We start from the raw sequence: 25,457 nt of genomic DNA, 5'->3' as shown, positions 1-25,457 counted from the left end.
CGGCCAACGGACTTGCTGCAGCTCGCGAGTAAAGGCAGGGCACCCAACCTCGAAAGGTAGGCACCGGCCAATACCGAGCGCAGGCTCGTCGACGTCAGGGCCGTCGTGCCCACCGGTCTGGCAATGGTCGTCGCGACGTCGCTTGACGGCGACGCGCGTGTCTCCCCCTCGCCGTCGGCCTGGACGTGCTTGAGGGTTAGAAGAGGCCATCGAGACGTCGTCAGGTTCTTGATTATGTTGTGCTCGCGCTGGCTGCCGTGGCGGGGACTGCACCGTGGGGCTAGCCCCTTCCGTACGGCCAGCAACACGAGTCGTTGTCATTTCTTGGGGAGGCTGTGGTAGGTCAGCTCGATGCGATCCCCCAGCCTTGGCGAAATCGAACAGACTTTGGATGGTGGCACGCCATTCGTCCATATGCTCGGCCGCTAACGGAAACTTTAGCAGTAGCTCAGCCCGCGCCAGGGCTTTCGTGGCCGTGCTTGGCATGGGTTATGATGAAGTATATTGCACCGTCGCTCGGCTCCTGATGGTGCCAGTGATGGCAGCACCGCGCCCCCGCTGTTGCGGAGCGGCCACCTAGATGGCAGGGTGGTGCAGCGAGGGCGCTCGAGGGCCACTCCATCGGGCACAGCGACTTGGTCGCTCCGTCCCGGGGAAGGCGCACATGCTGCAATCGCTCCCGTGGTGGGGGCGGCCGGAGGGCGGCGATTTTCCCTGGAACGAGCGCCATTGCTGCGGCTGTACCTGTCGGCGACAGAAAGCGGACGGAGTAACCCCCTCACTTGTACCTTGTGGAGCGTGGCCGTCGGGGCGCTGTTGATGTTGTTCTCCTCCAATGCATCCTACTCCTGTGTCGGCCGCGGGGGAAGTGGTGATGGTGCCTCCTGCTCCGACCACGTCCCCAGCAGCGTCCATGTCCTCGCATGCCTTCGCGTCCCTCGCAGCATCAGAGGCCGCGAGCGGCGGAGCCTTTGAGGTGGATGGATGAGCCGAAGCACCAGATTTCTTCTTGGGTGCCATGGTCGATGGCGTCGTCGAAGTTGAAGATGGTGATGAAGATGACGTGCTGCACACGCCTTCAGGTTCGCGCAAACGATCCCCCTACCTAGCGCGCCAAACATGTCGCGGGAAACCACGGCCACCTATGGGACCACAGGGCCCCTTGCTGGTTAGGTAGGGGGACGTCGCGTTACACAAAGAGCAAACGAGTGTGGGGCAGCACGGCAGAGATCACGCAGGCAATTTTACCCAGGTCCGGGCCGTCGTAAGGCGTAAAACCCTACTCCTGCTTTGGTGGATTGATGGTGGAAGAGTGGTGGCGGAGCATAGTACACTTGCCCAGCAAGGGCGGCAGTGGCTACGCGCGTATGGGCATGTTTGTTATCCAACCTTATAACCCTTTCTATGGTTGCCATGGGCCTCCTTTTATAGATTAAGGGGCTACCACAATGGCAAAGTAGTCATTATGCACTGACAAGATAGCAAGCAGCACTATCATACCTAACTCTGCAAGCTGATAGGATGCATTAAATGCACCGCTTAATGTCACATCGTTGGTTGCCCGGCAAGCCTTGCCGGGCTATTTTGCCAGCTTCACACCTGGTTGCTTGACACGTCGTAGGACGGGTGTCGTTCTAGGGCATCTTCTGTAGAGAAAGGCTGCCATGTGGCGAATGGTGCCACTTAGTCACTTTGCAGCTTGACACCACACTGATTGACGACGCGGGTCATGGTGGAGTAGTTGGGTGAGGTGGTTTTGCCCTCGTGAGTCCCGGCAAGCCCTGTTGGGATGCCTTGGGCGTCTTCTTCCGGGGTGGCCCCGCCCCTGCTGAGCTCACTTGCCCGGAAAGGGGGGCTTTTCTCCTGGTGGCATCTTGCTTCTTTGGCTTGATCTTGGTCCTCTTGGTTTGCATGTTGGTCCTTCGAAGCTCTTGGTCTCTTGCACCCTAGCATGGCCTCTTGCCTCAATCATGTCCCCTTGCCTGTGCACAGTCTGGGCAACAAACCCTAGGTTTGTTGCACCGATAATGGCAGAGGTCCACCATCATAAGAGGAAGAATGAGTCTCACGGGTCTTGCAACTGGCAGCCTAATTCATACCTTTAAACCTCGCCTCATATTCAAAGACTTGGTTTTGGAGATCATAGATCTGGCTTTGGAGGAAGTTGATTTTCTCATTGAGGGTGAATACGATGTCATTCATGGACTTGCCATCCACCTTGAGATCACGGGTAAGGTCTGTGATCATGAGATAATTGACATTGAGTCCACGCTCCACCATCCCCTTGCACCGAAAGACCTCCTGCTCCACAGCTTCAAGCCTGGCCTCCATGGTTCCCGTTCCCTTGGGTCCTTGCACATCACGGATGTGAAGCACCCCCTCATGCATCTGGATGACCTGAGGGTGCTGCACCACCTCCCGCAAATATGGGTTGATGGTGTTCTTGAAGAACTTGTCCTTGGAGGAGCTTGAAGCGGCCATGGTACATGGGATCTGACAGGAAACAGCAAGGAAAAGAAATAGAAGATTTCTCCGTGATACGGTGGTCAATAGGTTCAGGTGTATATAAAGATTTTTTATCTTGGGAAACAAGAAAACGAAAAAAAAACAGAGTCCGGAAGGTACCCCAGGTGGGCACAACCCACCTGGGCGCGCCTGGCTGCCAGGCGCGCCCTGGTGTGTTGTGCCCACCAGGGTAGCCTTCCTGGTAGTTTATTATTTTCCTGATTTTTGTTATTTTCCAAAACGGACAGAAAATATTTTTGCGGATTTTTCGGAGTCCGTTTACTTACCGTCTCACATACCTCCTCTTTTTAACGATTCTGGAGTGTTCCGGAAGGTTTCTTTTATGTGCTCTTCCGGTGTCATAGTTTGGATAATATTGCTTTCAACATTAATGGGCGTACCTAAGATATAATGTTTTATTCGTTGCCCATTAACAACCTTCGGGTTAGTACCTTCGGCATTATTTATTTTGATAGCTCCAGACCAATAAACCTCCTCGATAACATAGGGTCCTTCCCATTTGGAGAGGAGTTTTCTTGCAAAGAATCTGAAACGAGAGTTGTACAAAATAACATATTCTCCAAATTTGAACGCATGCTTTTGGATTCTTTTATCATGCCATCTTTTGACTTTTTCTTTAAATAACTTAGCATTTTCATAAGCTTGGGTTCTCCATTCATCTAATGAGCTAATATCAAATAACCTCTTTTCACTGACAAGTTTGAAATCATAGTTGAGTTCTTTAACTGCCAATAAGCTTTATGTTCTAACTCAAGAGGCAAATCACAAGCTTTTCCATAAACCATTTTATAAGGAGACATACCCATAGGATTTTTATATGTTGTTCTATAATCCCAAAGTGCATCATCTAGTTTCTTAGACCAATTCTTCCGGGACCTATTGACAGTCTTTTGCAAAATTAATTTTATTTCTCTATTGCTAAGTTCAACTTGACCACTAGATTGAGGACGATAGGGTGATGCAATTCTATGGTTAACATCATAGTTGGCAAGCATTTTACAGCAAGCACCATGAATAAAGTGTGAACCACCATCAGTCATTAAATATCTAGGGACTCCAAACCTTGGGAAAATAACTTCCTTCAGCATTTTAATAGAGGTGTTGTGATCAACACTACTAGTTGGAATAGCTTCTACCCACTTAGAAACTTAATCAACAGCGACCAAATTATGTGTATATCCATTAGAGGAAGGAAAAGGTCCCATGTAATCAAATGCCCATACATCAAATTGTTCAACAGCAAGTGAATAATTCATAGGTATTTCTTCACGCTTACCGATATTACCTATTCTTTGACATTCATCAAAAGATAAGACGAACTTATGGGCATCCTTGAAAAGAGTAGGCCAATAAAACCTAGACTGCAATACCTTGTGAGCAGTTCTATCTCCCGCATGATGCCCTCCATAAGCTTCGGAGTGACATTTCCATAGGATTTGTCCCTGTTCATGCTCGGGTACACAACGTCTAATAATACCATCTACTCCTTCTTTATAAAGATGTGGGTCATCCCAAAAGTAATGTATTAAATCATAGAAGATTTTTTTTCTTTTGTTGGTATGTAAAGCTAGGTGGTAAATATTTAGCAACGGTATAATTAGCATAGTCAGCATACCAAGGAGTATTATGAGAAACATTTACTGTAGCTAACTGCTCATCAGGAAAACTATCATCAATAGGTAGTGGGTCCTCAAGCACATTTTCAAGTCTAGACAAGTTATCAGCTACGGGGTTCTCTACTCCTTTTCTATCAGTGATATGCAAATCAAATTCTTGTAGCAAGAGAACCCATCGAATAAATCTAGGTTTAGCATATTTCTTTTCCATAAGATATTTAATAGCATCATGGTCGGTGTGAAAAATTACTTTTGAATCAACAATGTAAGATCTAAATTTATCATAGGCGAACACCACTGCTAGAAATTCTTTTTCAGTAGTAGCATAATTTCTTTGTGCACTGTCTAGAGTTATACTAGCATAATGAATAACATTTAGTTTCTTATCAACTCTTTGTCCTAGAACAGCACCAACAACGTAATCGCTAGCAGCACACATAATTTTAAAAGGCAAGTTCCAGCAATGTGGTTGAACAATAGGTGAAGAAATTAAGGCTTTCTTGAGTGTTTCAAAGGCTTCTAAACAATCATCATCAAAAATAAAAGGAACATCCTTTTTGCAAAAAATGTGTGGTTGAACAATAGGTGCAAAAACAACAGGCATACGTCTATAAGCATAAGTTCCAAAGGGACAAGTGAAAGTGGTCTTTTCTTGATCAGGTTGAGAAACAGGTATTTGTGAAAACCCGGAGTATCCATCAAGGAAGCAAAAATGTGTGTGCTTAGATAATCTTTCTAGCATTTTATCAATAAAAGGCAGAGGGTAATGATCTTTTCTAGTTGCTTTGTTTAATTTTCTAAAATCAATTACCATTCTATAGCCTGTAGCAATTCTTTGTGGAATGAGTTCATTCTTATCATTAGGAACAATAGTAATACCTCCTTCCTTAGGGACAAAATGAATAGGACTTACCCATCTACTATCAGCTATAGGATAGATTATACCTGCTTCCAGAAGTTTTAATATTTCCATTCTTACCACTTCTTTCATCTTTGGATTTAACCGACGTTGGTGATCAACAATGGGTTTAGCATCAGGTTCCATATTAATCTTGTCCTAACATAGAGTGGGACTAATGCCCTTTAAATCATCAAGAGTATATCCAATAGCAGCTCGGTGCTTCCTTGGAACTTTCAATAATCGTTCTTCTTCATGTTCAGAAAGTTTAGCATGAATAATAACATGATATATCTTCTTCTCATCAAGATAAGCATATTTCAAAGTGTCTGACAATTGTTTTAATTCAAACACAGGATCACCTTTAGGTGGAGGAGGACCTCCTAGAGTTTCAATAGGCAAATTGTGTTTAAGCAGAGGACTTTATTCAAAGAAGATCTTATCTATTTCATTTCTTTCATGCATATGTAAATCATTTTCATGGTCTAGCAAATATTGTTCTAGTGGATCAGTAGGAGGCACAGTAATAGAAGCAAGACCAATTATTTCATCCTTACTAGGGAATTTTTTTTCATGAAGCTTCCTACTAAATTTGGAAATATTAAACTCATGACACTCATCACCAAAGCTAACACCGACAATTTGTTTCTCACAATCTATTTTAGCATTAATGGTGTTTAAGAAAGGTCTACCAAAGATAATGGGACAAAAATCATCTTGTGGGGAACCAAGAACAAGAAAATCAGTAGGGTATTTCCCACACAAGACTTCAACATCTCTAACAATCCCAATTGGTGATATAGTATCTCTATTAGCAAGTTTAATAGTAACATCTATGTCTTCTATCTCCGTGGGTGCTATGTCATTCATAATTTCTTGATATAAAGTAAAGGGAATAGCACTCACGCTAGCACCTATGTCGCATAAACCATGATAACAATGATCTCCTATTTTAACTAAGACAACGGGTGAGGGAGTCCTGGATTAGGGGGTGTTCGGGTAGCCGGACTATACCTTCAGCCGGACTCCAGGACTATGAAGATACAAGATTGAAGACTTTGTCTCGTGTCCGGATGGGACTTTCCTTGCGTGGAAGGCAAGCTTGGCGATGCGGATATTCAAGATCTCCTACCGTTGTAACCGACTTTGTGTAACCCTAACCCTCTCCGGTGTCTATATAAACCAGAGGGTTTTAGTCCGTAGGACAACTTCATCATACAACAATCATACCATAGGCTAGCTTCTAGGGTTTAGCCTCCTTGATCTCGTGGTAGATATACTCTTGTACTACCCATATCATCAATATTAATCAAGCAGGACGTAGGGTTTTACCTCCATCAAGAGGGCCCGAACCTGGGTAAAACATTGTGTCCCTTGTCTCCTGTTACCATCCGCCTAGACGCACAAATCGGGACCCCCTACCCGAGATCCGCCGGTTTTGACACCGACAACGGGCATGCCAACATCAGGTCTATGTTTATCCATTTTATCGGGTTTGGCAATTCTAGCAGCTTCTTTACAAAAGTAAATAACATGCCCATCTATATTTTCTTCTAGGAGATCCTTGACCATAGAAACACTAGGTTCTACTTTGATTTGTTCAACATGTTTAGGTGTTCTAATATAACTTTTGTTGACCACAGTTGCAACTTTAGCATGTTCCTTGATCCTAACAGGGAAAGGTGGTTTCTCAATATAAGCAGTAGGAACAACTGGATCATGTTGTTCAACATTATAAATAATAGTTTCCTCTTTAGCTAGGACCGGTTCTTTAATTTCTTCTTTAATAGGTGGGTGATATTTAAACCACTTCTCCTTAGGGAGATCAACATGAGTAGCAAATGATTCACAAAAGGAGGCTACTATCTCAGAGTCAAGTCCATATTTAGTGCTAAACTTTTGAAAAGCATCGGTATTCATAAAAGATTTAACACAATCATACTTAAGCTTAATAACTGACTCTTTACCTTCGTCGAGTTCCCAATCTTTAGAGTTGTGTTTAATTCTTTCTAAAAGATCCCACCGGAATTTAATAGTCTTCTTCATAAATGAACCAGTACAAGAAGTATCGAGCATGGATTGATCATCACGAGAAAGCCGAGCATAGAAGTTCTGAATAATAATTTCTCTTGAGAGATCATGATTGGGGCATGAATATAACATTGACTTAAGCATCCCCCAAGCTAGAGCGATGCTTTCTCCTTCACGAGGCCAAAATTATATAAATAATTCCGATCACGATGAACTAGATGCATAGGATAAAATTTTTGGTGAAACTCCAATTTCAGTCGATTCCAATTCCAAGATCCAATATCATCGCATAGCCTATACCATGCCGATGCTTTTCCCTTCAAAGATAAAGGGAAAACCTTATTCTTAACTCCATCTCCGGGTAAACCTGCAAGCTTAAACAATCCAAAAATTTCTTCCACATATATCAACTGCATATCAGGATGTTCGGTTCCACCTCCTGCATAAGGATTAGCTAGCAGTTGTTCTATCATAACCAAAGGAATTTCATATTCAATATTTTCAGTAGGTGCAGTAGGTTGAGGGGTAACTAATTGTGGTTCCGGTCGAGGTGAAGATACCCCGAACAAACCCCTCAAAGGATTGTTTTCCATACTAACAAGTGACAATAAATTTCAGCATGTAGTAATAATTTTTCCTTACCAAGAGCGCTTCACTCCCCGACAACGGTGCCAGAAAATAGCCTTGATGATCCACAAGTATATGGGATCAATTGTAGCCTTTTCGGTAAGTAAGAGTGTCGAACCCAACGAGGAGCAGAAGGAAATGACAAGTGGTTTTCAGCAAGGTAATGTATGCAACTGCTAAAATTGTAAGTAACAGAGTAGTTTGATAGCAAGATAATTTGTAACGAGCAAGTAATGATAGTAGTAGCAAAAGTGCAGCAAGGTATCCCAATCCTTTTGAGGCAAAGGACATGCCAAAACGGTCTCTTATAATAAGCAAAGCATTCCTGAGGGTACACGGGAATTTCATCTAGTCACTTTCATCATATTGATTCGATTCGTGATCGCTACTTTGATAATTTGATATGTGGGTGGACTGGTGCTTAGGTGATTTTCTTACTTGAACAAACCTCCTACTTATGATTAACCCCCTCGCAAGCATCTTCAACTACGAGAAAAGTATTAAGAATAAATTCTAACCATAGCATTAAACTTTTGGATCCAATCGGTCCCTTACGGAGTAGCGCATAAACTAGGGTTTAAACTTCTGTAACTCTCGCAACCCATCATCTAATAACTACTCCATAATGCATTCCCTTAGGCCCAAATATGGTGAAAAGTGTCATGTAGTCGACGTTCACATGACACCACTAAGGGAATCACAACATACATACTATCAAAATATCGAACACATATCAAGTTCACATGATTACTTGCAACATGATTTCTCCCATGACCTCAAGAACAAACGTAACTACTCACAAGTGACAAACATGCTCAAGATCATAGGGGTATTAAATAGCATATTGGATCTGAACATATAATCTTCCACCAAATAAACCATATAGTAATCAACTACAAGATGTAATCAACAGTACTAGTCACCCACAAGCACCAATCTATAGTTCCGGTACAAAGATGGAACACAAGAGATGAACTAGGGTATGAACTAGGGTTTGAGAGGAGATGGTGCTATTGAATATATTGATGGAGATTGTCCTCCCCAAGATGGGAGAGTTGTTGATGATGATGATGATGACGATGATTTCCCCCTCCGGGAGGGAAGTTCCCCGGCAGAATCGCTTCACCGGAGGGAAAAAGTGCTCCTGCCCAAGTTCCCCTAGCAGAATCGCTTCGCCGGAGGGCAAAAGTCCTCTGCTTATTTTTTTAGGTCAAAATGACTTATATAACAGAAGATGGGCACCGGAGGTGGGCTGAGGAGGGCACAACCACCAGGGTGCGCCTGGGCTCCCTGGCGCACCCAGGTGGGTTGTGCCCACCTAGTGGGCCCCCTCTGGTACTTATTGACTCCAATGTTTCTTATATATTCCATAAAAATTCCCCGTAAAGTTTCAGCTCATTTGGAGTTGTGCAGAATAGGTAGTCTGACGTAGCTTTTTCAGGTCCAGATTTCCAGCTGCCGGAATTCTTCCTCTTTGTGTGTACCTTGCAAATTATGAGAGAAAGGGCATTAGAATTACTCTAAAAAGCATTATTATGCATAAAAACATTATAAATAACAGTAGGTAAACATGATGCAAAATGAGAGTATCACCTACCCCGCATCCCAGCTTACATAGCCATTGCCTCGACATCCAAAATATTTGGTTGAGTTATGTTAGTACTATTTCGTAAGATCAAGTAGTATTATGTGATTGTGTCTACTCTTGTGACCCATTCATGGAACACTACTCTTGGTGTTTACAAACTTTTATGAAGAATTTCGAGGAGGAACCCGCCTTGCAATGCCAAAGATAATTTGCGCGCCGGACTCGTCGTCATTGAAGCCTGGTTCAGGGGCTACTGAGGGAGTCCTGGATTAGGGGGTGTTCGGGTAGCCGGACTATACCTTCAGCCGGACTCCAGGACTATGAAGATACAAGATTGAAGACTTTGTCCCGTGTCCGGATGGGACTTTCCTTGGCGTGGAAGGCAAGCTTGGCGATGCGGATATTCAAGATCTCCTACCATTGTAACCAACTTTGTGTAACCCTAACCCTCTCCGGTGTCTATATAAACCAGAGGGTTTTAGTCCGTAGGACAACTTCATCATACAACAATCATACCATAGGCTAGCTTCTAGGGTTTAGCCTCCTTGATCTCGTGGTAGATCTACTCTTGTACTGCCCATATCATCAATATTAATCGAGCAGGATATAGGGTTTTACCTCCATCAAGAGGGCCCGAACCTGGGTAAAACATTGTGTCCCTTGTCTCCTGTTACCATCCGCCTAGATGCACAGTTCGGGACCCCCTACCCGAGATCCGCCGGTTTTGACACCGACATTGGTGCTTTCATTGAGAGTTCCTCTATGTCGTCGCTTTTAGGCCCGATGGCTCCTTTGATCATCGACAACGATGCAGTCCAGGGTGAGACTTTTCTCCCCGGAAAGATCTTCATCTTCGGCGGCTTCGCACTGCGGGCCAATTCGCTTGGCCGCCTTGAGCAGATCGAAAGCTACGCCCCTGGCCGTCAGGTCAGGTTTGGAAGCCTAAACTACACGGCCGACATCCGCGGGGACTTGATCTTCGACGGATTCGAGCCACAGCCAAGCGCGCCGCACTGTCTCGATGGGCATGATATAGCTCTGCCTCCGAACAGCGCCTTGGAGGCCGCACACGCATCGGTTCCGACCATCGATTCGGAGCCTACTGCACCGATCGAGGATCAGCGGTTAGACGCTACCTCAGGGGATGCGATCTTAGAGGCGATCAAGCCGAACTCCAGCCCCGCACTCCGCATGGCCCGTGACTCCGATGAGCCGGATTCCTCTCCGAACTCCGAGCCCCCCGCGCCCCTGCCGATCGAATCCGATTGGGCATCGATAATGGAGTTCACCGCCGTGGACATCTTTCAGCACTCTCCCTTTGGCGACATCCTGAATTCCTAAAGTCTCTCTCTTTATCAGGAGAGCCCTGGCCGGACTACGGTCAGCAAGGTTGGGATGCGGACGACGAAGAAATTCAAAACCCACCCGCCACCCACTTCGTAGCCACTGTCGACGACTTAACCGACATGCTTGACTTCGACTCCGAAGACATCGACGGCATGGACGACGATGCAGCAGACGAACAAGAACCAACACCTGTAGGGCGCTGGAAAGCCACCTCGTCATATGACATATATATGGTGGACACTCCAAAGGATGGAGATGGCGATGAAACAGCGGGGGACGATACCTCTAAGAAACAGCCCAAGCGCCGGCATCAGCGGCGCCGCTCTAAATCCCGCCAAAGCAAAAATGGTGATTCTGGCACGGGAGATAATGCTACTCCGAATAGCGCCGAAGGACACCCCCTCCAGCAAGATTCAGCATAGGAGGACAAAGAAGCCAGCCCTCACGAGAGGGCGGCGGACCAAGAGGTTGAGGACAATAATTATAGGCCTCCCTCCGAAGACGAGGCAAGCCTCGACGACGACGAGTTCGTCGTGCCAGAGGATCTTGCCGAACAAGAGCGTTTTAAACGCAGGCTTATGGCCATGGCAAGCAGCCTCAAGAAAAAGCAGCAACAGCTTAGAGCTGATCAAGATTTGCTACCTGACAGATGGACTGAAGTCCTTGCGGCCAAAGAGTATGAACTTGAACACCCCTCCAAGAGTTACCCAAAGCGCAGGCTGCTACCCCGACTAGAGGAGGAAGCACCTACATCACCAGCGCATGACATGGCCGACCGGCCACCTCGTGGCTGCGACAGAGAGGCCTCTCGGCCCTCCACTCAAGCCATGCCCCCGCGCCGCTTCAAGCATACTAAGGCACGGGAAAATGCGCCCGACCTGCGAGACATACTGGAGAACAAGGCAAGGCAAACAAGATCGATCTACGGATCGCGCAGGCACCCCACGGCACGTCGCGGTGATCGTCACTCCGGATGCAATGAATTCGGCCGAGCCGAACTCAACAGACAAAGCTCCTTCAAGCTGCGTCTTGATATAGCCCAATACAGAGGCGCCGCACACCCACTATGCTTCACAGATGAAGTAATGGATCATAAAATCCCTAAGGGCTTCAAACCTGTAAACATCGAATCGTACGATGGCACAACAGATCCTGCGGTATGGATCGAGGATTATCTCCTTCATATCCACATGGCCCGTGGTGATGATCTACACGCCATCAAATACCTCCCACTCAAACTTAAGGGACCGGCTCGGCATTGGCTTAACAGCTTGCCAGCAGACTCAATCGGTTCTTGGGAGGACCTGGAAGCCGCATTCCTTGACAACTTCCAGGGCACTTATGTGCGAACACCGGACGCTGATGACCTAAGCCACATAATTCAGCAGCGAGAGGAATCGGCCAGGCAATTCTGGACACGGTTCCTAACAAAGAAAAACCAGATAGTTGACTGTCCGGACGCAGAGGCCTTAGCGGCCTTCAAGCATAATATCCGTGACGAGTGGCTGGCCCGGCACCTGGGACAGGAAAAGCCGAAATCTATGGCAGCCCTCACGACACTCATGACCCTCTTTTGCGCGGGAGAAGACAGCTGGCTAGCTCGCAGCAACAACTTAACCAAGAAACCTGGTAATTCGAATACCAAGGACAAAAGTGACAGGTCGCGTCGGAACAAACAAAAGTGCCGCGTTAACAGCGACAGCAATGAGGATGCGGCAGTTAATGCCGGATTCCGAGGCTACAAATCCGGTCAACGGAAAAATCCATTCAAAAGAAATACTCAGGGCCCGTCCAGTTTGGACCGAATACTCGACCGCTTGTGCCAGATACATGGCACCCCCGAAAAACCAGCCAATCACACCAACAGGGATTGTTGGGTGTTCAAGCAGGCAGGCAAGTTAAGAGCCGAAAACAAAGATAAGGGGATGTATAGCGACAACGAGGAGGAGCCCAGGCCACCGAACAACAGTGGACAGAAGGGATTTCCCCTGCAAGTGCGGACAGTGAACATGATATACGCAACCCACATCCCCAAAAGGGAGCGGAAGCATGCGTTACGGGACGTATATGCGATAGAGCCAGTCGCCCCAAAGTTCAACCCATGGTCCTCCTGCCCGATCACCTTTGATCAAAGGGACCACCCCACTAGCATCCATCATGGCGGCTTCGCCGCATTGGTTCTAGACCCAATCATTGACGGATTTCATCTCACAAGAGTCCTCATGGACGGCGGCAGCAGCCTGAACCTGCTTTACCAGGATACAGTGCGAAAAATGGGCATAGATCCCTCGAGGATCAAGCCCACCAAAACGACCTTTAAAGGTGTCATACCAGGTGTAGAAGCCAACTGTACAGGCTCAGTCACACTGGAAGTGGTATTCGGATCTCTGGATAACTTCCGAAGCGAGGAGTTAATCTTCGACATCGTCCCGTTCCGCAGTGGCTATCACGCACTGCTCGGGCGAACCGCATTCGCAAAATTCAACGCGGTACCGCACTATGCATACCTCAAGCTCAAGATGTCAGGCCCTAGAGGAGTAATCACGGTCAATGGGAACACCGAACGCTTCCTCCGAACGGAGGAGCACACGGCAGCGCTCACAGCAGAAGTACAAAGAAGCCTCTCTAGGCAGTTCTCTAGTTCGGCCTTCAAAAAGCCGGACACTGTCAAGCGCGCCCGGAGTACCCTACAACAAGACCACCTGGCACGTTTCGAGATAGCATAGCAATGCGGCCCCAACCCCAGCCCTCGCGATATAGCAAAACCAGTGCTTCGCGTACATAACTACACTCTTGAAATACCACGGGCACAGGGGAAGGGGCACTATCACGGCACGCCCGAAAAACGGCTTAAACCGCACCAGGGGCTGCCGGATTCCTTTTTTTTCTTTTCTTCCTTACTCTTAGGACTCCATACTTCGGACGACCCGTTCGGTAATTCAACTGCCGCACAAATGATGCAAGATCCAGGAAAGCAGACAAGCCACGCCGCATTATGGAACTCCCAGGTGGTCTCTATTACGAGGAGTATACCTGTTTTTTAATACAATTCTGCGGCCTGCCCCTGGCTAGGACATGTTAAATAGTCCAATTTCTTTTGCTTATCGCACTATTTGTATCGTTCCGCTTTCATAGGAGACTTTCTATAAACAATGCATAGCTTTTTGTCTATTTTTTGCATTATCCTCTTTATATATATGTTTATTAATAACATGTTGCATCCGTACACTGTGGTACGGCAAAAAATACGCCAGGGGCTTCAGTACCCATCAATATGGCGTGAGAAGTCCGTACACTTTCACAAGTGCGGCACCCCGAACTTATAGCACTATATGCATCGGCTCCGAATCATGATTTGGGTCAATAGTTGGGTTTGCCCGGCTCCTATGTTTTGGTGCCTTACGTTCCGCTATATCGGCTAAGGTAGCACTAGGAGAACTACTACGATTGTGCCCCAGTTGAGCTGGGCTGAGCACCTCAGTAGAGAAAGCTAAAACTGGCTGTCATGATGAGGCGAGAGACCGGTCGCTGTTCGAGAGATTTTTCGAGTCCTTAAAGACTTATGCCGCTTCGAGCGAGGAACCGGCTATGTCCGGCCAAGGCGTGGATAGCGCCCCGAACTCGGTCTTTCGAATACTAGGGGCTTCGCCAAAATTTAAAATTATGGAGTTCTATGGCTAAGTGAGAGTGTTCAAGCATTATAGTCCGATTGCCTTGTTCGTTGTGCTGAGCGCCTCCCTCGACGGACCCAATCATGGGAAAAAGAGCGATCAGGTTTATCCCGAACACCCCAGCACTAGTGGCATGGGGGCAGAAGCCGACGACTAGCCATCTCTCAATTTTTTGATAAACGGCCGCACATAAAGTAATATTTTAAATTCAACAAGCATTGCTTGGCACATATGAACAAGTTTTCAGCGCACAGGATAACACGAGCGAGTTCATTCAAAAATTACATCCTTGGTACAATCATCCGCCATAAGGCGGGCACTAGCCAGAACATCCTTGTAATAGTTCTCGGGCTTGCGATGCTCCTTCCCCGGCGGTGGCCTGTCCCTCACAAGCTTCTCACCGTCCAGCTTACCCCAGTGCACCTTTGCACGGGCAAGGGCCCTACGGGCACCTTCGATGCAGATGGAGCGCTTGATGACCTCGAGCCTTGGACAAGCCTCCACCAGCCACCGCACCAGTCCGAAGTAGCTCCCAGGCAGGGCCTCTCCAGGCCACATCCGAACTATGAAGCCCTTCAGGGCCTGTTCGGCCGCCTTGTGGAGCTCGACCAGCTGCTTCAGCTGGTCGCTCAAGGGCACAGGGTGTCCGGCCTCAGTGTACTAAGACCAGAACACCTTCTCCGTCGAGCTGCCTTCCTCGGCTCGGTAGAATGCGGCGGCATCGGATACGCTGTGGGGAAGATCTGCGAATGCCCCTGGAGAGCTCCGGATTCAGGTAAGTAACAAGTAGTTTACTTTTATATGTCTGCTTTGCATAGAGAATGCCTTACCCGCCGCTATCTTTTTCACCGCATCCACTTCCTGGAGGGTCGTCTGGGCTTCGGCCTTGGCAGATTTGGCAGTTTTAAGGGCTGCATCAAGCTCGGACGCTCGCGTCTTCGAGTCGAGCTCCAAACTCTCATGTTTCTTCATGAGAGCCTGAAGCTCCTGCTCCACCTCGCCGACCTGCGCCTCAAATTTCTCCCGCTTGGTGCGCTCCGTGGCCGCTTTCTTCTCGGCCTCGGACAGCGCCTGCTTGAGGGTCGCTGTCGGTGTTCTGGGAACGGGGGTCCCCAGACTTGCCTGCCTGCGGCCTGAGGCGTGGCTCAAAGGGGGGCCCAGCACGGCCCATCTTCACCAACACAGACCCAAGACCCTCGCGAGGGGCCAAGCCTCACGGGGCGGACGATGCGGAGCTTCCTCAGGCATGGCCTCATCAGGCTGGCTCGCGAGGAGGCGGAGAGAGCAAGGTGGGGTACCTCACGAGGTGCCCGTGATGCAAGCCATGACGACCAAAGGCGCCAGGCGGGTGCCAGCCCACGCAGCGTCCTCCTTTCCTCTTTGGTGCAAAGGGAGCAAGCACAGCCGCGGAGTACCGAGGCATCAGGCAAAGGTTGCCATTTCGGTGCAACAAGACCAAGACCAGGAGGACTGCAAGATGGAGGTCATTGTAGAGCCCAGGACGGCGTCACCACCAGAGCTTTGTGCAGGCGAAGACTACTTTTGTCAGGATAGCTGGTACTAGTTGTCCCCCTTCAAATTAGCCCGCCATTGTTGGCTCCCTTCCCGCTCGATATTTGGGAAGAGGACCAGGGCCTCTATAAATAGGATCAACCACCCACCGAACGAGAGAGGGACGAGGGAAGAGGAAAAAGACGAGAGAAGGAAAAGAGAAGGAAGGAGAGAGAGAGAAGGGCGACTGAACTCCTCCCAGCAGTTCATCGCCCCAGCCAAGAGCAGACCCTCACGAGGCTGTTCTTCCTTGTATTGTTCATCATCATCAGCCTAAGAGGCAATCCACCACACCACACACTGGAGTAGGGTATTACACCACAACGGTGGCCCGAACCAGTATAAACCCTGTGTCATTCGTGTTGTTCTTTCCATTGCTTAGATCTTAGCGAGGCGGAGGGGTGTAGGTAGGTAGGAGGCGAAATCTTCGCGCGCACCCCAGTGTTCAAACCTCAAGGGTCTGCCGAAACCCGAAATCCGACATTTGGCGCACCAGGTAGAGGTGTGCCGGAATTCGTCTTCCACTGCCCCATTCTCCTCCGACCATCGCGCCCATGTCTGACGCTCGTCGGGCCCGCGCCGAGCGCCGGGCCGCCCTCGCTTCCCGAGTCGCCCAGACGGCTCCTGTCGGCGGGCGTCCTCGCCGTTCCCCGTCACCTGCCGTCAACACCGCCACCAGCTCGGCGGGGGACGAGCAGCAAGCATCGTCTCAGCATCCGTCCGTGTGGCAAGACGACCGCACCGCTACTCCCTCGCTCACCCCAGATGGTCCTTTGTCCCGCGTGCTCCGCGCACCCATGGAGGCTCGAGCTGCGCTCATCGCGGCAAATGAACTCCTGCGCTACCGTCCCGTCGACGACGTCTACGAAGAATGGCTCGACCGCGTCGTCAAGCTCGTCCACGCTGCAGGGGGCTCTCCTGCGCCGTCCGCTCCGCTGCACTGCACCCCGCCCCACGCGGGCGACGAAGCTCCGGCGGTGCCCCGGCCGCCTCCTCCACAAGAAGGTGCCATGGCTCCAAGGCACGTGGCCCCTGGGCGGAACCCGCTCCGTCAGGTGCCAGCGCGGCAAGAGCAGAGCTGCCAAGAAGTCCCTCGCCCGCAAGAAGCTGCCCGGGCGCTCCCTGCTCTAGCACATCGCGACCATGCTCCTGCTCCCGCACGTCAGGACCCAGCTGCAGCGCGTGGGGACATGCAAGACCAAGCTCTCTGTCACCCAAGGCCTCCCGTGGCCACAGCAGGCTGTCGTGCCTTCACCACCGAGCTATGCAGCGTCGCGTGGCCCGGCAAGTTCAAGCCGGACCTGCCTCCTCGTTACGACGGCACGGCTGACCCTGTGGAGTTCCTCCAGCTCTACGAGTTGGGCATCGAAGCTGCCAACGGAGACGAGAAGGTCATGGCGAACTGGTTTCCCATGGCGCTCAAGGACGGGGCCCACACCTGGCTCCTGAACCTGGCTCCAGGCACGATCTCCTCCTGGGACGAGATACGCACCCGCTTCATCGCCAACTTCCAAGGTACTCGCGACCGGCCACCCGCCGTGAGCGACATGCGCCGCATCAAGCAACAACCCGGGGAGACCCTGCAGAAGTACATCCAGCGCTTCAACAACACACGCCTCAAGATTCCCAAGGTGACTAAGGAGGCCATCATCTCAGCCTTCTCCGACGGTGTGCGTGATGTCAAGATGAAGGAGGAGCTGGCGATGCATGAAGACATGTGCACTTCCTTGGAGCTGTTCAACTTGGCGACCAAGTGCGCCAGGCTGAGGAAGGGCGTCTCTCCCTCCTCGAGCTGCCTGCCGCAGACCCAGAAGAGAAGAAGCCCAAGGCCAAGGACGTGAAGCGCAAGGGGGCTGTCGTGCTCGCAGCAGAACCAGACACCAAGCAGGGAAGAGATCAGCCCGAACCTTCCAAGGGCAGCAGGTACTATGTGTACCATGACCTCCACACCCACAACACCAACGAATGTCAAGAGCTCCGAGCCGTGCGAGAAGGAAGGATCAGCCGTCGCCCCGACCATGGTGACCGGGGCTACGGTCGAGAAGGAGGAAGGAACACAGGACGCTGGGAAGACCGTGGCCCGCGCCAAGGGTGGCGCGATCAACCTCGCGAGGATCGCTGGCAAGACCCGCCTCGCGAGGGAGACTGGAGGGATCAGCCTCGCGAGGATCGCCCGCATGGCAATGCAGGCCTCCCTCCGCTGCCGCCGCTGCCAAGGAGAAATGAGGACCACCACCAAGACGAGGGGGTTGGGGGCTTCCAGGAGCCGCGCGCGATCGCCTGCATCTTGGGCGGGGCTCAGGCCCCAGCCTCTCAACGCATCTTCAAGTAGTTCGCCCGCGAAGTGAATGCAGTCCTCCCCAGGCTTGAAGCCACGCGCCCTCTCAGGTGGTCGGTGTGCGCCATCATGTTCAGCTCAGCAGATCAGCTCAAGTGTGCAGCTATAGCCGGAGTCCTCCCGATGCTTTGTTCCCCAATCATCAGCAACGTGGTGGTCACCAGGACCCTCATCGATGGCGGGGTAGGGCTCAACGTCCTGTCCGTGGAAACATTCAACAATCTCCAAGTGCCCTACAGCCAGCTTCATCCAACCAAGCCCTTCTCCGGAATCACCGACGGCTCCACGGTCCCGATTGGGCAGGTCCGCCTCCCTGTCACCTTCGGGGCACGCGACAACTACCGCACCGAGCTCATCGACTTCGACATCACTCACATTCGCCTGCCGTACAACGCCATCCTTGGGTACCCGGCGCTGGCCAAGTTCATGGCCGTAACTCACCATGGCTACAACGTCCTCAAGAGGCCAGGAAGTGGCGGAGTCATCATGGTGCCCTGTGAAGAGAAGGACGCGGTGTGTTCCCTGGAACGAGCCTTTCAGGCCGCATCGCTGGAAGACCCGGATCGCGGAAGCAGGAGGCTTCCCGAGACCGCCCCCAAGAAGAAGAAGACATTGTCCGGCCCGGCCCCTCAGGAGGCAGGCCCCTCTGGGCCCGTGCCTGCCCAGGGGGAACCTCCTTCCGTCGCATAGGAAAGCGTGCTTAGTGCCCTCCTCAGGCAGGGCTCGGGGTTCTCCCCTGGAGGGCCACCGACCTGGCTAGGGTCACGAGGGAGGCGCTTGGGCACCACATGGAGGCGTGCTTCGAAGCACATTTCCCTCAAGGAGTAAGGCAAGGAGAGCCAGACCCTCGGGAGTTTGTCAGCAAGGCCATTCAGGAGCTACAGGAGTCAAGGGTCATGAAAGGCGGCCGCCGTCTACCAGCAGTGGCTCCCCATCCAGGCGAGGATGGTGGGCTGCGCGTCTGCATCGACATACCTGGGCTCAACCGAGTCGCCTCTCTGGAGCGCCTCTGGCCCTCGCGAGTGGGGCGCTGCGGAGGTCCACCCCACAGCTGTGTTCGCATGCCTTACGGCTTGCCGAACACGGCTGTCACGTACCAGCGCCTCATGAGGGGCATCATGGAGGCACAAGAGGCCAGGCGTTCCGCAGCCCTGGCGGAGATGGAGATGGCCCGCAGGGAGCCACCAGCGCCTCCGGAGCCTCCTGAGGCCCCTGGGCCTGGGGGCTCGTGAGGATCGGCTTCCGCAGCCCACCGAGTCTGCTACACCAACACCCCTTCGTCCTCAACATCATCAAGTGACATCTTTCAAGTTTCACTTCCAGCTGGGAGCACCCCCCAGGGTTGCATTATTCCCAGGCCGCATGGGTCCGTCCCTGCGGCATGTATCCCTTTTATTTCATGTTGTTAGCTTACCTTGTTGGGGGCGCCCCTCGGGCTGCACGATCCCCAAGTCGCTCGGGCCAGACCCAGCGGCATGTATCTCATTTGCAGTTATTTCCGGTTATGCGTCATACCCATCATGCTTGATTATTTGATGCCGGCCCATGGCACCTCTTCTTCTCCATGCCGACCGCTTGCACGTTAAAGGGGGGGGTACCTGAGCATCGTGACTCAGGGCTCTTACTGGCTCTCCAGCCCTCACCCTCTGGCCTTGTCCACGGCATCGCGACCTAGCATACCAGCGACGGCTGAGACCAGCTCGAGGGCCGGGACCTGAGGACGTAGAGTGTCGGCATCTAACCAAATTTGCAGGGACACATCACAAGATAAGGCCCAGTGCCAGGCGCAACCCGCCTAGAGGTAGGGCCCCGTGAGTCCCGTGCTGGCCCACGGGTGCCCAGATACACCTCGCCAGGCCCTACCGTGCCAGCCACGTGTCAGGGCGGGGCTGTACACTCCCCGGGGGCTCCTCCTGGAGGGGGGCCCCCTCCCACGTACCAGTGGAAGCACCATGCTCTGTGCTGGCTGACGACACTACCGAGGAGCGGCTATGCCCGTACATATACGGAAGCGCTATGCTCCGCGCTGGTGATAAACAACTGAGGGTGGCCCCCGGGCCTCATCAACCTCAGGGAGCCCAGAGCTCAGTGTCTAGCCTCATCGTAACGCCTCCCCTCGGGACTGCCGTGCGAGGGGGCTGGGCACGGGGGCTGCGCCTGGGTCACGCCCAGACGCATGCCGCCCAGCTAGCCCCCCCCCCCTCCCCCCGGGGGGCCTGGTTCATCGCGCGTCTCTCCCCGAGCGGAGCCAAGGTACGAAGGCCGTTTGAGCGTCAAGGGGGACTGCTGAGCATCGCGACTCAAGAGCCTAACTGGTCACGTAGCCCCTCACTCCTTAGTTCCGAAAGGATAACGCTGGGTGAGGTATGCGCGCGGTCGGGCTCTACAGACGTAGAACGGTAGATCCACCCACATCACACCTCCCTACTTGCTGTTCGTGCACCAAGGGGGACTCCTAAGCATCGCAACTCAGGAGCCTAACTTGTCACGTAGCCCCTCACTCCTTGGCCCTGTCCTGGTTTCCGGTCGGGACTAACGCTTGGTGAGGTATGCGCGGGGCCGGGCTCTGCCGGCATAGAACATAAGCAAGTAGGAAGGAAAAGAGAAAATTTCAAGGAATTCAAAAGCAAATATTACAGTCCACACTGTTATCTCAATGCCAAACGCAAGTTTAAACGCCTCCCCGAGGCATGATACATGTGCAGGAATTAAAGGCAGGATAGGAGCCACAACGGAGTCACTTGTCGGTGGTGGAGCATCACGGAGTGGGTGCGCCTCATGGAGCAGTGGGGTCGGCAGCGCCTTGCTTCGGCTTGGTGCTGAAGTCCCGGAACTTCCCCAGCAGAGCCTCCGCGCGACCCTTCACGGCCTCGGCAGCGGCAGTGGCACGCTCGCCGCTTACTGGCTCCAGCAGGCCGTCGAGGTCGACGTCGGGATCGCGAAGGTAGATGTGGGTGAGCACCCGCATCAGTGCTGCAGAAGGCAGGACACGCGCCTCGGCCTCCGCCGTGGGGCCAAGGCCAAGGGCGACATCTTCAAGAGCACGAACCAGGAAGGGAAGCAGCTTGGCGGGGCCGTCCTCGGCGCCAGCCAGCGGGCTCTCCAGGCCGCTGTCGTAAAGCGTCCTCAGCGAGGAGCGAGCCTTCGCCTCCATCTCCATGAAGGCCACGCGGTCCTCGGCAAGAACCAGGGCCTTGTCATCCAGCTCGGCCTTCCTCGCCCCCAACTCCTGCTCCAGCGCGCCTAGGCGGTCGTGGCGCTTCCTGAGCTTGACCTTCCTCTCCTTGACGGCTGCCTCGTGAGCCTTCACACCTTCTTCCTGCTCTTGGCGAAGGTGGACCTCTTTCGCGAGCTGGTCCCGCAGGCCCTGCAGCTCGTCCTCTAGCGCGTTGCAGCGACCACGGACGTCAACCACCTCCCCCAGGGATGCGTCACGAGCAGCCTTCGCCTCAAGGACGGCCTACTTCTCCTCATCGCAATCCGTCGAGGCCTGGACCAGCGTCGCCCGAATCGAAGCATCGAAGTGAACCCATCCGGAAGCCAGCTCCAAGCGCCAGGCCACCAAGTGAGGGTCGGCGCCAAGAAGATCCTGCCGCAGTCGGTCCAGCTCAGCGACAGCATGATCCAGAACGGCAGAAGGAGTCGGAGAGACAGCAGTCGGTGGAGTAGGAGGAGAAGGCGGTTGCGCGACCACAGCATCCTGAGGCGGAGTCTGCTACGCCCCAACGGCTGTAGTGGCGGCGGCAGGCAAGGACACCTCGGGAGTCACTTGGGCCGTGGGTGCCGAGCTCGCCCCAGCCGGCTCAGCCAGGCCTCGCGAGGACGACCAGGCAGGAGAAGCCCGTGCGTCGCGGTCACCCTCCTTCGCGGGCAGAGGCGCTGCAACGGATGGAACCTCAGGAGCCCCCTTCGACTTCTTTGCTGCGGGCGCCAGCCTGTCCAAGAGATGCGGACGTCAAGCCTCAGAAGCAGAATAAGAAATAAAGACAAGAATCAAACGCTTACGGGTCGTCGCTAGTGAGCTCGAGCGGCCTCCGGCCAAATTTGAAGCCTGAAAGCCGGCTGGGAGGGTCAACCTCGGGAAGCTTGGAAGCGGAAGGTGCGGTCCGCCTCGGGGCCGGGGCAGACCCGCGGGAGATCAGCCCGGTCCTGTCCTTCTTCGGGATCGGGGGCAAGCTCCCGCCGTCCTGCTCGTCGTCATCCTCGCCGTCATCCTCGTCGTCATCGCTCGGAGAGAGGCGGAGAACGCGGGACCTGCGCCGGGGGAGGGGAGCCCTCGACTCTCCGTCAGTCGCCTCGGAGTCAGGCCCTTTTTCCCGCTCCCCTCCTTCCTCCTCTTCGCTGGAGTCGTCGGAGGGCACGTCCACCGGTTCTTTGGGAGTTTCCATGGGCACGGGCCCATCCCCGTTGAAGACGGGCATGGACTCCACTACCTGCTCCCAGTCGTCGTGGAGGAACAAGGGCGTAGGAGCACCCTCCAACCTCGCCACATCGCCCCCGACCAGAGATTGGAGGACCGCAGCCAGATCTCCGTCGGCCAAGGCCGCGGGGCTTGGATGGGGCCTTCACATTGGGGGTGAGTACAGCCGAAGCAGAACCAGCTGGTGCTCCAGGAATTCCCTCAGCAGCGACGCGCCGATCAGCTTCGCCGCCGCCATGTTGGCCGGCCTCAGATCCGCATCCATCTTCTCCAACACCAGCTTCGCGTGGGGGTCCGCGAGCTCCGCTCGACCCCAATCGCTGGAGCTCGTGGGCTGCTCCGTGGGCAAGATCAGCCGAGGGTGAATGCGCCCAGCATCCGCCAAGACCCACTTGCTCCTAAAGCCCTCAATCCTTTTCCCGGGGTTCGAGATGGTAATGGCGCCGCCGTATGCGATGAAGCTCACGCACGCGGAAGCAGGACCGCGAGAGGTCCGGAGGTAGAAGTAGTGGCGCAGCAAGGCCACTGAGGGCTGCACCCCTACGTGAGCCTCACAGTAATAGGCGAAGATTGCCAGGAGAAGGACGGAGTTGGGGTGGAGATGCAGAGCATGTAGCTTGTAATGGCGGAGGACAGAGAAGAAGAACTGGGAGAAGGGAGGCACCAGGCCAGTAGCAATGGCACTTACGAAGAACGGATAGAAGGTGCTCCCTTGACCCTCAGGGGTGGTGGAGCCGGCCTTGAACACCTTCGCCCCGTCGATGCCCCGCGCCGCCGCCATCCGGCGCAACCGGGCAAGGCTCGCCTCCGACACGTTCAGCGAGTCCAGGGCAGACGAGTACCAAGCTACGGTCGGGGGCTGATGAGGCGCCATGGCTTCCTAGGTCACGCGGTCGGAGTAGATCTGGAAACTTTGGAGGAAGGAAGGAGAGGTGCAAGAAAGAGGATCTGAGCAAAGCCTAGCCAGATGCCGCTCCTTTATCAACTCGCACGGTTGCTAAGGCGCTCACGTCCAATCAACCGCCACGCGGCGCCCAAGGCCACAGGCTGTTAGGGCTCGCGGCGCTTCGCTCTTGCCCTTCCGCCTCCCTGCACGGCCAAGTCCGGGCGCGCCTTGGGCCGGGGGGCTACTGTCGGCGTTCTGGGAACGGGGGTCCCCAGACTTGCCTGCCTGCGGCCTGCGACGTGGCTCAAAGGGGGGCCCAGCACGGCCCATCTTCACCAACACAGACCCAAGACCCTCGCAAGGGGCCAAGCCTCACGGGGCGGACGATGCGGAGCTTCCTCAGGCATGGCCTCATCAGGCTGGCTCGCGAGGAGGCGGAGAGAGCAAGGTGGGGTACCTCACGAGGTGCCCGTGACGCAAGCCATGACGACCAAAGGCGCCAGGCGGGTGCCAGCCCGCGCAGCGTCCTCCTTTCCTCTTTGGTGCAAAGGGAGCAAGCGCAGCTGCGGAGTACCGAGGCATCAGGCAAAGGTTGCCATTTTGGTGCAACAAGACCAAGACCAGGAGGACTGCAAGACGGAGGTCATTGTGGAGCCCAGGACGGCGTCACCACCAGAGCTTTGTGCAGGCGAAGACTACTTTTGTCAGGATAGCTGATACTAGTTGTCCCCCTTCAAATTAGCCCGCCATTGTTGGCTCCCTTCCCGCTTGATATTTGGGAAGAGGGCCAGGGCCTCTATAAATAGGACCAACCACCCACCAAACGAGAGAGGGACGAGGGAAGAGGAAAAAGACGAGAGAAGGAAAAGAGAAGGAAGGAGAGAGAGAGAGAGAGAGAAGGGCGACTGAACTCCTCCCAGCAGTTCATCGCCCCAGCCAAGAGCAGACCCTCGCGAGGCTGTTCTTCCTTGTATTGTTCATCATCATCAGCCCAAGAGGCAATCCACCACACCACACACTGGAGTAGGGTATTACACCACAACGGTGGCCCGAACCAGTATAAACCCTGTGTCATTCGTGTTGTTCTTTCCATTGCTTAGATCTTAGCGAGGCGGAGGGGTGCAGGTAGGTAGGAGGTGAAATCTCCGCGCGCACCCCAGTGTTCGAACCTCAAGGGTCTGTCAGAACTCAAAATCCGATAGTCGCCACCTCAGTTGTGGCCCCTATAAATAAGCAGTATGCTCCTGTCATTTTTTGCAATTGCGTCTTCTTATAGGCATTTTTTCTATAAGGTATCTCTTACCTTCTTTCTCCTCGAGCTGCCATTTGGCAAGGCCGAGCTCTTGCTCGGTCCGCTCGAGGCCCTGCTTCAGGACACCCACCTCCGCAGTCAGTGCGGCGGTGGCCAGCAGCGAAGCCTGCATACGCATATTGACTCCTTTTTAGTTAGACTCCTGCGATATTTAATAGATCCTCTATTTGGCTTTTCTTTCCGAACGCCAAACAGAGCATCAGGGGCTACGGTCTATGCGGTAATATTTTTACATATATTTTACTTACCTCGAAGCCTGTTAGAAGGCTAGCACAAGCTTCAGTCAATCCGCTTTTGGCGGACTGAACCTTCTGGACCACCGTACTCATGATGGTACGGTGCTCCTCGTCAATGGAGGCGCCCTTAAGCGCCTCCAGCAGATTGTCCGGCGCCTCCGGTTGGATGGAGGACGCCGGCTCAGTAGGCTTGCTCCTCTTGGCAGGAGTTCGCCTGCCACGGCCCGGAACTGTTGACGATTCCGGCGCGGTTTCCGGCTTAAAGCCGGACTTGGAGCCCTGGGGGGTCTTGTCCCCTTTACTCCTGGAATCCGAGAGGTCGCCTCGCGCCTCCTCCTGGACCACCTCCTCTTGCCCCGGAGCTTGTCGTGACGCCACTTCGGCGTCATCCACGACACAGGGGGAGGCAG

This window comes from Triticum aestivum, chromosome 2A (assembly GCF_018294505.1).
Source record: "Triticum aestivum cultivar Chinese Spring chromosome 2A, IWGSC CS RefSeq v2.1, whole genome shotgun sequence".
Classification (NCBI taxonomy): domain Eukaryota; kingdom Viridiplantae; phylum Streptophyta; class Magnoliopsida; order Poales; family Poaceae; genus Triticum; species Triticum aestivum.
Note: the sequence above shows the minus strand (reverse complement) of the source record.